The sequence below is a fragment of the Orcinus orca genome, chromosome 14 (assembly GCF_937001465.1).
Source record: "Orcinus orca chromosome 14, mOrcOrc1.1, whole genome shotgun sequence".
In the NCBI taxonomy this organism is placed as follows: domain Eukaryota; kingdom Metazoa; phylum Chordata; class Mammalia; order Artiodactyla; family Delphinidae; genus Orcinus; species Orcinus orca.
The window spans coordinates 4,145,430-4,158,512 of record NC_064572.1 but is presented as its reverse complement, the minus strand read 5'-3'; the positions used below and the strand labels follow the sequence as shown (position 1 = coordinate 4,158,512).

Sequence of the window (13,083 nt, the reverse complement as noted above, 5' to 3'; positions counted from 1 at the left end):
ACAGAGTAATTTGGAATTACTATACATTTCAAAATAAGCACCGGGTCCTCTGCTTGGGGAAGGGCCAGGGCACCGGCGCGTCTGAGGCCCTGGGCCCCGCCGCCAAGATCAGGGACAGGCCCCTGTCTGCGGAGGACGAGGCAGCCTCCGGGTGCCAGAGGATATGCTGGGATCACGCCCCTTCTCTCTGTCCTCCGACCCCAAGTTCCCTCGGCGACGGCAGAGACAGCGGGCTGGGATGTACCCCTAGGGAGGGAAGCGGGTGCTGTTCCGGCCCCGCGGGGCAGAGACCGGCCGGTGGGAAACCCTCTGCCGTGCCAAGGACCCGCTCTACCGCCCGTGGTGCTCCCATGACTGCCGCTTCCCCTGAGCGCAGAGGAGCGGGACAGTCTCCTGGGCCTGCAGGCCGCCACGCTCCTCTCCTCGCCGCCTCCAGGTCTCCCGCCACGCATCCAGCACCTGCGACGTCAGCGAGGGGGGTGGGAGTTCGTGCGGGGATGGACCCAGCCGCAATCGCCGCCCCAGCCTGGAGCCCTGTCGTGTGCTCCGCCCGACACACGGTCGCTCCTTCCTGGACCTGCCGGCCGAGCTGCAGGCGGAGCCATGGAGACACTGACGTCAGAGGCGCCGTCGGGTTTTCCTGGCCGGTCCTGTGACACCGGGCCGCTTCCACTTCTGGCTCCACGTGCTTCCCGGTCTGTAGCTTAAGAGCCGAAGGACGCAGCGCCGGGCCGCTTCGCTGGCTGCACGTTGCGCGCAGGGTCGGCACTGGAACAACAGCGCGGGGGTCAACTACTTACTGCACCCCGCGTGCTACTTCTTTGATCTTTGTCTCTGGTGTGAAAAGGCCCAGATTTCCCATCCTGGGCAACAGAAATGTTCTTTATAAATGTTTTGTAGAAGATGTTCTGTCCCCTACCAAAATAAGATATTTGGTGACTTGAAATGTCAGAGTCATCCGCTGGTGTTGGCCGTGAGGTTGAAAAGCAGGTCACTGCCGCAACCACTTTTGGGTGCACAGAACCCACAACAGCTGTCAGACTCTGGCCATTAGCCCTCAGAGAAGGTGGACCCGTAGCGGCTGGACTCCAAGCCAGGGGTGGGGCTGGAAAGGCGGCTTTCTGTCCCTCTGGGAGCCACAGAAGTTAGCGGTGAATTGATGGATGAGGATCTGTGCCAAGCAAATAACTATTGCTCTGAACTCTTTGGTCCCATGCATGCGGCCGGACAGGGAGCACAGGGTCAGGACAGTCTCACTCACTGTTGGTGGCTGGGGACGCCAAGAAAAGGGTACCATACATGAGCAGGGGGGGCACCCTGGGGGAGGAATAAGTCCCCTCCCATCTTGGGCAGATTTTGGTAACTTGTTTTTTGTTTTGATTGTAGTTTTCATATTTTCTGGTGGAGGGCTAGTACAATCAATTCGTTTTGAAATGCTGGTCTCCAAGGAGGGATGTTTGCACTGTAATTCGAGGGAACAGGCCATGGCATCTTACATCCCATTGGCCAAATTCCACACCCAGCTTGTGCTGGTAGGAACTGCAAGCTAAGAGTGGTTTTTATATATTTAAATGGCTGAAAATAATTCATAAAAAGATTATTTGCAACCCACAAAAATTATATAGCATTCAAATTTCCTTGTCAATAAATAATGTTTTATTGAAACACAGTTATACTCCTTTATTTACGTTTTACTGTAGCTGCTTTTTGGCTACAATGACTGAGATGAGTAGAAATAACAGACATCCTATGACGAATCTAAAATATTTACTATCTGGTCCTTTACACAAGTTTGCCAACCCCTGCTCTAGAAAAGAGGGAAAAAAAATTTTTTTGACACTCATATGCTGGGATTTATACTTTTAAAACAGTTAAACTTTTAGCGAATTTTCTCCCTGGAAACAAACTTTAGGTAGATGTAAATATGTTAAATTACTCTCAGTAATCTCAGTTAGAATAAACACTAATTCACAATTTTTCCTGCACTGAGGAAAGGAATCCACCTGCAGATAATTTTATTTTCATCTCAGAAATAATCACAAATTAGTATAACTAAAACCTAGCACCCACACAAATTAACATCAACTGCATAAACTGCTAGATATTTCTGAGCCTCAAAATAGAACATTGTAAGCCATAAAAGTATTTACTTTAAATTTTGGTTTGGCGACATCTCTTGCCTGTGGCAGTGTTTACCAAAGTTAATTGATCACGGAGAATTTCATCAAGAATCATTTTCTAATAGAAAACTATCAAGAGTTAATGCACTATAATTCACACTAGAGTAAAATAAACCAGAAAACAATCACATTGATGAAACAATGAATATGTAATTTATATAAGAATATAAAAATGTATAACGACCAAAAAAATCACTTATTACCTTATTTTCTGTTATTAAATATGAGAACATATTATGCAACTTCCAGGTATTCTTGCATCTGGGAAGCCATTTCTTTCTTAAAAGGGCATTATTGCATAATGAAACATATAGGTAAATGCAGTTTTAGATTTTTATTTTGTATTTAGGAATACATTTAAGTTCAAATTTACCAAGAGTGTATATAATCGCATTGGGACTATATACACTACAGAACACACTGGGAAATTCTAGATTTTATGATAATAATGTGTTATTTTGGATTGCTTTGGGTTATCAAAAAAATTAGAAAGAAATTAAGAGCCCAATATAAAGAGCAAGATAGCAATCCTCTTGTCTGTTATCCTTTAAAATGGTATCCGGTTGAATTTTGAATAAAATGGATAATGAAAGGAATTTTAACAGGCACGTACAGGGAATTTTTATCCTTATAAAAATCGGTACTGATTTTCAAACATATAGTTTTGAATTCTGACAATTTAAAAAATACTTATTTTGGAATATAGAGAAGAGCAAACCTGGTTCTTAAGACAGGAAACCTAGCTTTGCTCTCCCCAATTCATGTAGAGAAGATTTTCCAAAATTGAGAATTTTGTAAAATATTTTTACTGACCAGTATTTCTAAAAATATATAACTTTTCAAAGTTCCAGAATTGAGACTGTTTTAAATGTCAATTTTATTTTATGAAGTGCCAACTTTTTATTGTAGACTAGTAGTGATATTTTGTGACTATACAATGTATGAACATGTCTTTTTTTTAACGTCAGAAATTTCATTTGGCAAATGATTCTTATTACCTACATTAGAATATAGAGTTCTATGAAGAGAAAGGCCTTCTGCTATTTACAGTTTAATCATCATAACAATCCAGGTTCTGAAATGTTGGAAGTTCTCTTTAAATATTTAATAATTGAAAAGTTTATAAATGAACGAACAGGGTGATTTAGCTTATTTTTCTCCTGCATGAATCCTTTATGCTAATAATTCCTAAATGGCATTTTCCCTTTTGATCAGATGGTTGTTACAGTGTCACTCCCTTGCATGGGTGTGTGTGTGTGCACTCAGATGCACGTACACACAGTAATGTTGCAGGTAACATCATGGGTTTTCTAAAGGAATTTTTTTAAGACTTTTTTTTCATTTTAAAAGATTTTTATTTAAAAACCATTTTAAAAGATTTTTATTCAATTCGTTACAATATTGTTACTGTTTTATGTTTTGGTTTTTCGGCTGTGAGCCATGTGAGATCTTAGTTCCCCAGCCAGGGATCAAACCCGCACTCCCTGCATTGGAAGATGAAGTCTTAACCTCTGGAATGCTAGGAAAGTCTCCATGATGGGCTTTATAGGCCCCAGAATACCATTTCTCAACCCATTAGACTTCAATGGACCTCAGGGCTATAACGAATGTTTTGGCCAACAAAGAAAAAGAAATTGAACTGAAAAAGGTCCAGAACTCATCAGGCAGCCTGTACGCTCTCCCTAGCTAGCCTTCTTGAAGGTTTAATTGACAAAATAGACGTTGTCTCTATGGTGATCTTTCTCCCGGAACTTTTTTTAGTACCATTTTTCTACATCAAAGAGTAAAGCTTTAAAGGTAAACTTACCAATGGCTTTGTGAGGGATCTCCTTTGTGTTTACATGATTTAGTATATGCACCCCTCAATGTTCTAATACATTCTTAAAGTAGAACTCTTTTTATGTCTGCAAAGATCTTTCACCTTCTCAGTCCTGAAGATATCTATCTGTTCTTCTTGGACAAAACAAACAAAGAAACCCTTGGCTACAAAATGCTATGTAGGGATTAAACCACCATCTGACTTTGAATTCTTGAGTTTTTCCTGTCCGTGTACCCACAGTTATTCACCTTTCTTTAAATATAATTAATGTATACTTTTTTTAAGTCATACGAGAAATAGTAAATGAACGTTAAGTAATAGAATTAATTGAAGCAGCAGAGGTTAATCACAAAATATGTGTGTATTTATTCTTGAAGGCATTCATCCGGAATGCGTATACAGATATTTGGACCCTAATTACGAGTTAACACACATCATACTATGTTTTACATTTTCAGTTAACCTTCATCGTTGTTTCCTGACTGATCCCAGTCTTTGTAATTATGATTAAAATTTTATGAAGTCAGAAAGTGTCTAACTGATTAACAGTGACAGAGTATTAACAGGATTCATTCTTACTTATCATAATATTTCATGATTTTGAATGACACATACCCACTCAGTAGCGCTTATGTATTTGCAAATCCTGATCTACTGAAGCAGGTTTGCTTCGTTTCTTCTTACTTGATACTGAATATTGCTTTCAGCACTTCTCAAACCCCTTCACCATCTACATCTTTATACTGTATATTTAATAATAAGACAATTGCTGAAGGACTGAATTATTGGCTCAATTGCATGCTAACACATTCTTTATAGACTATTTTCCCAGTATGAGTTTTCTGATGAATAGCAAGTGAAAGATTTTCCACATTGTCTTTAGAATTGGCATCTCCTCAGTGTGAGCACTTTCTTGTTCAGTCAGGAATAAGAAATCACTGAATAATGTCCTTCCTTCATTACACTGAGACTATTTTTTCAGTGTGAACCCTCTCATGTCTAATGACTCTATGACTAATGGAACTGTAGCATTCATTTCATCGGATTTCTTCTACAGCAGTGATTAGATGGTTTACCCCTAGAGGGCTCTCCTCATAGTAAACCTTGGGATGTCTTCTCTACTGTATCAGTGATGCAGTCCACTCTGAGTTCTCTGTGTATTCTGAGGCTGGAGCTCCAACTGAAGGCTCTTCCACCATGATTACAGGGTCAGGGTTTCTCTCCACATGACTTTCCTGGTGGTTTAAAAGGGATAATTTCTGGCTGAAGGCTCAATATCCTTGATTACAGACACAGGGTTTCTACTCGGTATGAATTCTCTGGTGTTTATAAAAGTGGGAGCTCTGGGTAAAGGCTGAACCACATGGATTCCAGACATAGGGTGTCTCTCCTGTGAGTTTTCTAGTGCGTGTAAGCGTGAGAGCTGCGTTTAAAGGCTTTTCCACATTCATTGCATTTGTAAGCTTTCTCATTAGTGTGAATTCTCCCCCATGACTAAGGTTATGGCTTTGACTAAGTGTTTTCTCACATAAATGATATTCCTTGTGGTTTCTCTCCTGTGTGAATGTGCTCATGTTATTGAAGCGTTGGATGGTCACTGAAAGTTCTTCCACAGTCATTCCAAACATAGGGCTTCTCTCCCGTGTTAGTTTATTGGTGTGAATAAAAGTCAGCTCTCTCGCTGCATTACCTTTATAAGGTTCGTCTTCTCCAGTGTGAGCTGTTGGTGTATAAATGCGAGGCTTCAGCTGAATTATTTCCCACGTTCAGCACATTTGCAAGAGGCACTCCAGAGTGCACTCTCTCATGTTGTCTAAGGTTGGAGGGTGACTAAAAACCTTCCACATTCTGAGATCTGCATGGTTTCCCTCTAGTATTCAGAGCAGAAGCTCTGATTATGTTACTTCAGTGATGAATAATGGCTGAAGTCTCTCCCATTCAGGCTGAAAGTGTAACACACGTGGAGTTAAGGTTGTTGTATGTGACATGTCCTCATATTCATTGCATTCAGTGGGCTCTTCTCCAGCATGAAATCCCTGCTATTGACAAGGAAAGAGAGGCGTTAAAAATTGCTCACATAATAATCATTCAGTCATTTCTCTACCTGTGACTTCTAGGCGGCTTCCTCAGTGATGGTCTTCATTGAAAATCTCCCCATGTTAGTTACATTCACAGGTAATGTTACTTGTCTGAATTCACAAAGATTTTCTATCCGGTAAACCCTCACTGGTCATAGATTTCTGATTAAGATTTAGGTCTTCTTTATGTTTCAAACACTATATCCATGAGCTATGTTTAATCAATTACCTTTTCATTGAAGCCCAGGTTAGTGTTTGACATGTAATGTCAAAAGACATGGGTCCTCAGATTGTTCCATCCTCCATTAAATTGATAGAAAATCTCCTGTCCACATGGCCAAGGACATGGAGGCAGAGCTAGGGTTGAGTCTCTGATGTTACTGATTCCCACATGGGGAGGAACCAAGGTGACTAAGGGCAAGGGCATCCGGGGTGGCAGTGGGTGCAACAGGGGTGCTAAAGGCCTGTAATTGGTGTTGGAGAACAAATGATGGTGTCTTTCACCAAGAATTATTAAATAAGAATTTTGCAAGAGGTGTCCTTGCTGTGGAGACAGGACTCTCCAGGAGACCATGATAAGTGTTACCTGGGAATTAGTGTTAATCCTAGGAACTGAATATTAATAAAATAATAACTCTGAACAGTAAGTCCAATCAAAGTATAACACCCCATAACTTGCATTGTTTTCTGCAAAATGAGGATATTATATTCTCCCTACATGCCGAGTAGCCAATGCAGCCTTGTTCTTGACCATGGGAGGAAAAAGCGTTCCTTCTGTCTGCGCATGTCTGTGGGTAAGGTGGCAGGGGTCACTCCCAACTGAGTGGTTGGGGATTGATGCCTGATGTATCTAACAATACTCTGAAAGGCTGGGTTCTCATCGCTGCTTTCTCTTTCCTCAGATTTATCTGCTTGATTTCCGGATTGTCCCTGCATAAGCATGCAGAGGAGCGCAGATGGTGGCAGAGTTCCTGATAATGAAACAACAGGTGAGAAAAAAAAGTTATTTTGATTCCTGAATTGATCCATCTTTTGCCAAATGGTCAGGTTTCTACTTTGGGTCCAGATCTTCTAAGTGCACCCAGGAAATATTAACGCCAGTTATGTTCACCACCCTTTTAGGGATATGGCAGGTCAGGGACCAATGTAGAAACACTCTCTTTCCCAACCTTTACTTTCACTTGCTCCAGCCTCCATTAAGGCTGTGACCTCACAGAAGACGGGAGAGGTTTTTACCTTCTCTTTTTTTAAAGGTCATCCCTTGGGCTCAGTGGTCTCCTTCATCATGTTACTGGCTGCAGTGGACTTAGGAATGCGGTGAACACAGGGGATAGAGAATGACTCAGAACAGAAATCTCTACGTCAGTGGGGAGCAGGCGTTTCATCAGGTGAGTCCTGTGTTATAGGTGCTGGGGTGAATGGAGGCTTGGTGAGAGATAGCAATAAAGAATCAATTCTTTTTCCTAATTTTAAAATGTTTAACTTTCTACAGACTACTCATAAACATTTTGATAGTTTTATAAAGATAAATGTAAGTTCCTTAGCAAAGTTATTCACATAACTCTGTTCCTTTGTGTTGTTAACCTTCATTCAAATTAGAAAGTTGAATGCAATGTCTGCAGATTCTTATTTTCTTAATTGTGACTGTGTATGGAGGAGAAGGGGCATAGTACATAGAACAAACTGTAGAGCACTGGACAGCAAATGATAGTCTGGGGAGCTCCAAGACCTCACTCCCACACAGATCCATCAGTAAAACAACCAGGATCTGCCTGAATGAGCTGGGATTCTAGCCCAGGGAACCCCAGAGGTGGGAACAATGGGCTTTCTGCTCCCACCATTGCCAGCCCTGGTAAGTTTTCCTATTAGACCCGGGGATGTGTGTGTGTGTGTGTGTGTGTGTGTGTGTGTGCTTGTGTGTGTGCGTGTGTGTGTTTGTTTCTTCTTCCTGACACCCCTGGACTTGCCGAGTGTGCATCACTGTTTCATGAAAGCTATGCTCATGTGGTGCTAAAGGTATAAGACCCTCTCAGTCTTGTATCTTCCTGTGTTGGATACATAAAATTTATAGGTCCAGCTGCAAATGTTCAGTTTTCTCCTTGGCTCCTACTTGCAATGGCATGGGGATGTCTTCTTTGGGGAAGCAGCTCTAGACTCATGGAGAGAAGAGCTGCACAGGTGTAGGTTGGGCAGAGATAATTGGAGCAACCAAGTGAATTGCTAAGGTCTCCTGATAAGGAGGTAATAGGCTGGGCACTAAGAGAACCCAAGTCTTCTGAGTCAGGGTTCTGACTGCAGAATTCTCCACATTAGCGTGAGGAGCGCATCTCCTTCGCGGCAGCCTCCTGCCCAAATCTTCCCAGCCCCGCCCGCTGCTGGGGTCGCGTCGTGCCAGGCCGAGCCTAACCGACAGGGAGCTCCTAGGCGGACGGCCCGAGACGATCTCGAGCGTTTGGGCGGTCGGAGCTGATCCCTCGCCGGCCAGCGATCAGAATCCATCACGCTGACGTACGAGCCCGTTGTCGGGAGCCACCTAGCGGACGCTTTTATATTGTCCTTTCCCTCATGAGCTTTGGCGACCTTCGCGAGGGATGTGACTCGCCCGCCAGGCGCAGGCCAGAGTTCCGGGAGGCCGGCGACGCAGGCGGCGACCATCCCGGTGGTGCTGAGTGCTGGGCGCGTCCTGTCTTACCGGAGATTGAATGTGGAGAGAAGTGTGCTGTGGGACCGACACTGAGCTCCCTCGAAATTTTGGGGGGAGGTCTGCGCCGGTCGACCAGCACTCCCTGATGCCCCTTGGCCCGCGGAGACCTCCTACCCTTCTACGCGCAACCAGGAGAGGATGTCCGTGCCCGACGTCGTACTCCGTGTGGAACGATCCGTCGCTGCGTCCTCGCCGCCTTTGGGGCCCGAGTACAGCCCTGTGCTGTCGAGGCGGTGGGGCTGCTCAACGGGTCCACTTCACTTTCTCCGGTCTCCAGGGGAGGCGGTCACGGGGGCGGTCCTTGCACCGAGGAAGGGGCACGGGATGCGGGTCAACAGACGGGAGCCACTCGCCAGATTGAACCGACGGCTACGCAGGGACCTCCCGTCCCCACTCCTTGGTCGCCTCGTCAGCGTGGCGCTTGCCTTTCCAACCTGTTCAGGTCCCCTCACCGCCGACTGTCGAGGGCAAGCGTGTAGGGCGCTCATGGAGGGGCGGCAGTTCCTCCTAGGCTTCGGTGGTCCTAAGTCGTAGTCATTTCTATTTGGGAAACAGGGACTGGCCGGGGCATCCGTGATGCTCGGGAGGAGACACGAGCCTGGCCGCCGTCCTCGGTGGGCATAGTTGTCGGGAGCTTCTCTGAAGAAGCTCTGCAGACAGTGAACGGCCTACAGACGCGCGGGCAGAGGGGAGGACCCCCCAGGGCAAGAAATGGGACCGATGGTGTCCTGGGTCGAGAACGGGTGTCATCGGTGTGGCGGTGCGCCTTCGCCCGTGTGCGATCTGGATACTTCCTGTTGAGGTTCACAGCAGTTGCACGTCACTTGGCGTCTGCAGCGGCAAGGTCGACCAGATGGCCAGATTTCGGTATTGGGGCAAGAAAAAAATTGAATGAATTGAAATTCTTTTTGTTGTGAGATTCACTACAATGTGAACATTAGTGAAATAAGAAATCCTAAGATTTACAGTAAATTACTGTAATAATTACTATCGTTTGCAGTTTTTTTCACAAAATGTTTATCTATGAAATTTAAAATATATTTAGTACAATTTTTTGTGATACAAGTCTGCTAATGAGAAAAATGGAATTCTTTTGCAAGGGGGATGTCATTTAGCTTCTTACAGGTTCCTATCATCAAAATTTCAGTTGTTAATGCTGACTTATAAGGAGATTTTGCCTGGTTTATATATTTCATATTTGAAAATTCTTTTCACACAAATATGTACTACCAAATACTGAAGTTCAGGAGTGTGTGATTTTAATTGAACATATTCATTTCTTGGAAGGAATTTATAAAATTCTGTTTGATTCTTCTATTGATATTTGCCTTTTAGTATGTCATTATATTGTACATTAGTCATTTATAATTCTGTTTGCAGTTAATTTTAAAAACATTGATTCAAGTTTCCCTATCCACAGAGTATATGATTGCTTGAAGATGATGAAGGAGGGTTTTGAGATGCAAAATTTTCTAAATCCACCTGGAAGCCTGGGAAACTCTCCCTCCAGACACAAGGCCCTGCTCCACACACTGCAGCAAGCAATCTGGAAAACCAGACTCCAACCTCTGCAGCAATAGGACCCAAGGGTCAGGACTTGGTCAGTGACTCACAGCTTCGAAATTTTCAGTCCTTTCCATGTAGAACCAAATATGTTCCCCTAAGTAATCACGTAAGACGCCCCTCTTCCTATCAGCTTCTCTCAAGCCTCCCTGCATCACAAGCTCTCGGGAGGACATGGCTTCCTTTTTTTGCCACCACAAAGTGTCCCCACTCTTATGTGTGCCCTGAGTCTCAGCTTGATGTGAGTGGTGGTGGCTGACTCCCGTGCTCTATAGACAAGTTCTCAGTAAATAGTGCTTGTTCTCATTTGTGTGTGTGTGTGTGTGTGTGTGTGTGTCTTTTTTCATATCTACAGAGCTTAGGATGGCAGGAAGCAAATAAAACTCATGATAATGTTTCCCATGTTATTTTAAAAATCACATTTATTAATCACCATTTTTTAAGTTGAGACATAATTCACATACCATAAAATTCACCCTTTGAAAAGTGTAGAATTAAGTGATTTATAATCTATTCACAAAGTTGTGCAACCACCGGAACTAATACCAGAACATTTAATCACCTCAAAAAGAAACCCCAACCCCATTAGTCTCTTCTATTCCACCTATGCTCAGGCCGTGGCCACCACAAATGTGCTTTCTGTCTCCACGGATATGCCCATTCTCAATATTTCATGTGACTGGAATCATACAATATGTGCCTTTTATGTCTGGCTTCTTATACTAAATATCATGCTTTTGAGGCTCATGTTTTAGAATGTATCAGTATTGTACTCCTTCGTTTGGCCTAAGAATTTTTCTTTTGAAGCCATAAGATTTTACGTACATTCACATGCCACCAGGGTTTTTGGAGGTGTTTTTTTTTTTGTAAAATATATATTTTCAATTTTAACCATTTAAAATCTACAGTTGACTAACATTAAGTACTGCTTCCCTGCCTGGCCCCAACATACCCCCACTCACCTGGAGCTTCCAGTAGGTCCAGAGGACACAAGCCCAGCGATGCTCCCCTTCCTTGGAAACCCCAACGTCATCCATCATGACCATGATCCCACTATTAGTGCCCCTCATTGTAGCAAAAAGAACCCCGGACATGGATAGACTCTAGTGAAGAGGGCAGCTGCCACCAGGCAAGGTCTTGTGCTTGGGACAAGGAAGCAGTGCCCTGGGACCTGCAGGCACCCTGGCGTCACATGAGGTACAGTGCTGGTCTCCTGAAGGCATATTCTGCTGAGGTCACGGCCAGGTCCCTATGAGGAGAACCAGTGAACCCTTAGGGACATCTCTTGTCATTCTTTTCTTCCTTCCTTCCTTTCTTTCTCTTTTTCTCTTTCCACCAGGAAGAGGTAAAGCTTGACAAGAAAAAAGTAAATGACTTTCTAGACCATCCATATTTCAGGGCTGCCTCATGGACCTGTCCTTATTTTCTCAATAAAAACCCTTTAAGGAACTAAGATGTGCTACATGTTCCATGCACGCTCACCTGTGTGCCTGCCCCGCACAGTCCTCCATCTTCCCTTCCCTCTTCCAACACTTCACTCCACTGTGGGGGCTTATACAAGGGCAAAGATTGCTGTGAGTTCCAGCATGGTGTCTGCCTCACCCCCTTCATGACTGTCTTGCTGACTCAATAGCCTTTGTTCTGGCTGCTCGGGAACCCTTGTCTGTCCTCTGCTCAGGGACACTGCTCATCGTTAGCAACACCCACCTGTATTCCCCACTGTTCAGGCCCTGGGAAATCGGCTGTCCTGACCTGGGACATCTTTAAATATAAGAAATTGCTACCTTCCACCTCTGCTGTCAGAAGACTGGGTGTGTGGCCCAAGGCTCTCGGAGGTGTTTTGCATTCTCCCAGAATCTCCTCTCACCTCCCTAAGAAACTCTACTACCAGGACACCTCCAACCAACACCCTCCATTAGGCGCTGAGCTGTCAATATTTCCAGCCCAGAAAGACCACAGCCTGTGCTTTGCAACAGGGAAAACCCTCCCCTCTACTTCCAGTCCATCCAAGTGCCCCCACCGTTCCTCAGCTCGCACAGCCCACAGACGGTTTCTGAGTCTGTACAGCAGGTGAAGTCCCATAGGTGTCAGGTCCTGAGTCTCTTCCAGCTACCATGTTCCACTCAAACCTACATGACGAGTCCACGGTCCTCTGGTAGTGCAGGGGCCCCTCCCATGTGCCTCTTCTGGCACTGTTGCTGGATCTCCTTCCTCCTTAAATCACGGCAAGAAGCTTGGTTTCTCTGGGCCTGTGAGTGGGGAAGGGTAGGAGGAGACGAGCGGCCTAGAGAGTCCAGTCTATTCTGCATCCTGTGGGCCCATGACTCTGGTGGGTGGAAGCAGAGGGTGTAATGGGACAGCAAGGCTCTTGGTCTGCTTAGTGGCTCGGGATTTAGGGCACATTCAATTGGAGGCTGAACCTAGTGGAGAATGTTGGTCAGCAAGCAATTTCTGCATGTGTAGGAGCTGAACCAGTTCACCAAGCTCTCTCAAAACTAATAAACACTCTTACTTCTGGCAACAGGGGAAGGGCAGATGATGTTCCAGGAAACTCCTCTTTAACCTCCTGGGAACATTCTGACAGGGTCTTTGAATATACAACAAATGTCTGCTTTGGTTAAGAAGACATTGGGTGATTTGAAGGTACATCCTGGTAATGGAGAAAACTACAGTACTTCAAAATTAAAATCCTATTTTATGATTTAGAATCTACTGTACTTAGATGACTGATAAATTGTT

At 44.3% G+C, this 13,083-nt stretch overlaps 1 long non-coding RNA gene across 2 annotated transcripts in view; it reads left to right on the top strand.

Moving 5' to 3' along the window:
* LOC125961039 (uncharacterized) overlaps nucleotides 1–13,083 on the top strand; it is a 164,493-nt gene that overhangs the window by 12,091 nt on the left and 139,319 nt on the right. The window contains exons 2-3 of one of the 2 annotated variants that reach the window (XR_007471337.1): nucleotides 6,980–7,066; nucleotides 7,331–7,465. The exons of the other annotated variant lie outside the window; for it this stretch is intronic. This is a non-coding gene — a long non-coding RNA (uncharacterized LOC125961039). The remainder of the gene's footprint in view (nucleotides 1–6,979; nucleotides 7,067–7,330; nucleotides 7,466–13,083) is intronic. 2 annotated transcript variants of the gene reach the window in all.